This window comes from Propithecus coquereli, unplaced genomic scaffold, assembly GCF_000956105.1.
Source record: "Propithecus coquereli isolate 6110/MARCELLA unplaced genomic scaffold, Pcoq_1.0 Scaffold112, whole genome shotgun sequence".
NCBI lineage: Eukaryota > Metazoa > Chordata > Mammalia > Primates > Indriidae > Propithecus > Propithecus coquereli.
The window spans coordinates 2,665,316-2,667,904 of NW_012135192.1; positions in this window are offsets into that span (position 1 = coordinate 2,665,316).

A 2,589-nucleotide genomic window follows, 5' to 3' on the forward strand; every position below is an offset into this window, starting at 1 on the left:
GGAGAACAGGAATTACATCTTCTTATCTTTGCATACCCAACCCCTTGCACAGTGCATGATGCAGTGTGGGTGCATATAAAATATTTAATGGATAAATGGATCAACTGTGATGCTTGCAAGACAAGCTGCTAGCAAGAGGAGGCAATCAACTCCAAGATCAACTGCCAAGATGAAAAGAAGGATCAAAAAAATCTTCTAAGATAAAATGATTTTTAAGATTAATGTAGTGGACGTTTCCAATTGATTGTTTTCTTCCTACCTTTCATCTGATCTCTCCTTCCTAAATTAGGTAGATAAGCCACTAGTTGAGTCTTTTGGAAGGCTGTGCCCTGTCTCTAATTATAGAAACAAAAAGGCCAGGTATATGTTTTCCCTGACTCTAGGAGACTAGGTTACAGGAACATGACCTGCCCTTTGCCAGTAAGATACAACCACTAGGGACTTGTATCTGGAATTAGCAATGAGAATCCATTCCAGGAGTGGTCAAAGTACCTCATGTCCAATAGCAGAAAGTCAGCCATGGTGTGCTGTGGTGGTGGTACCTGGATCAGAGTTCATTGCCTAGCAACATCTCTCAGGATGCAGAGCTGTACAGAAACTTATTTTACTTCTCTTCCTTTGTCTCCATGACAACACATTCTCCTATCTCTTCCTTTATCTCCTGTGAAGACCTATCATTATGTTGACCTCCTGTCTAGCTGACCATTTCTTACCTGTCACTTTTGAAGACTTTTTCTCATCTTCCTGGCCTTTAAGCATTAGATCCTCAAGGTCCATCATTAGGCCCTTTTACTTCTTCACTCTGTAATCACCCACTGGCAACCTCTTCTGCCTCTCTCTACTCTAGTTCCAGCCGCCATCCCCTCTAGCCCAGCCTACCATAGTAGCATCCTTACTGTCATCTACATCCACTCCTGGAATTTCCCTACCTTCAACCAACCTCTGCAATCCGATCTCTATGTCGAAACCAGAATAGTCTTTCCTAACAGCAGTCAGACCACCCTTCTGTATAAATCCCTTATTGGCTTCCCAGTGCCTTTACGATAAACACCAAAATCCTTACCACAGCCTATGATGTTCTACATAGTCATCCTCCTGCCTATCCCTCCAAACTCATAACATGATACTTGTATTTTAATGAAACCAACCCAACTCCTCTACTCTCACCTTCCCTTAATCCAACTATTTCCTATTCATAATTCAAATCTCACTTTGATATGACATCCTCAGGAAATTTAATATCATCCAACCATCCCACTCTCCCCATGCTCAAGACTTGGAAGCTGTCATTGACTCTTCCTTTTCTTAACAATCTATTTAATCATTTAGTCTCATCATTCTTACTTGGAATTGTCTTCCTCCATCTCCACTTTATGCCCACACTGTCAACATGCTAGTGCAAATATCATGCTTTTAGAAGTAAATTTTTATAACTGCTATTCTGCGTGCTTGAGGCTTTCCTTGTAATTGTTCATCCCATACACTGCTGCAAAATTTAGTATAAATCCCAGAAATAAATAAAAATATCCATTATATTATAAGATTATAGTGGTAAGTATAATGGAGGCCATCAGAGTTCTTGAGTATATTAAAAGTCAGCTTGTGAATATAATCATCATAGTTCACCAGAGTCCGCAATCAGTGTACCTAGCTAAATTCATTTCCCAAATGTCTCCAACATAAAATACCAACTTTTCCTAGAAAAGCCTAATTATTTTATAATTAGCATAATTTATGACTTTCACCCCTTCTCTTTCCTCAAATTGCTCTCACTTCCTAGAATGTCCTCATCTTGTTTAGACTATAAAAACTGCACCCCATCTACAAGTGAATTCTCACTCAGCCAAATCTGTTCATAACTTTAAATGACAGAAAAACTGTAAATGAAAGTGATTCTCATTTTCACTATCTCCCACCAAGGGGCAGGATGGCAGAGGTAGGATCAAGACATATTCAATGCACTGAAACACATGATAAAATCTTCTCTATTTTTACTATTTTCAATATTCTCCATAATACATTTTCTCCTTTACTCCCAACTTTTAACCCAAAACATTTTCCAAATTCAGCCCATCTCTCTTCACTTCTTATTCCAATCCTCTCTATTTGAAATTTGTCTGACTTCCCCCTGATAGAGATACCTAATAGGCTATTCTTTTTATTATAAATCTGTTTGATTCTTCTGTTTCTCTGGATCAGTATAGTTTGCTGTGTAAATGCGGAGCGAGGTACAGGGGTCCTGAATGAACCATGGTTGTCCCTATTTACAAAATACTAAGCATCTATAAGAACGAGTCTAAAGAATTCTTTCTTCTGTAAGAACTCCTCTGCTGGGGTCATCATATGCATTCTATACTTACATAATTAAGTTTCATATTACAAAATTTTGACCCTTATATATACACTCGAAGGTCAAATTTTAGGGCTGCAAAAAATTTTGGAGACTATCTAGTCTAATTTCTTCTTTTCTCAGAAGAGAAAATAAAAACTGCTCTTTCTGAACCATGTTAGAGATGTATACCTTAATTGTCCCCAGTAAACTAAGGCACCTGAAGGATGGAGAACAATTTTTTTTTTTGGAGACAGAGT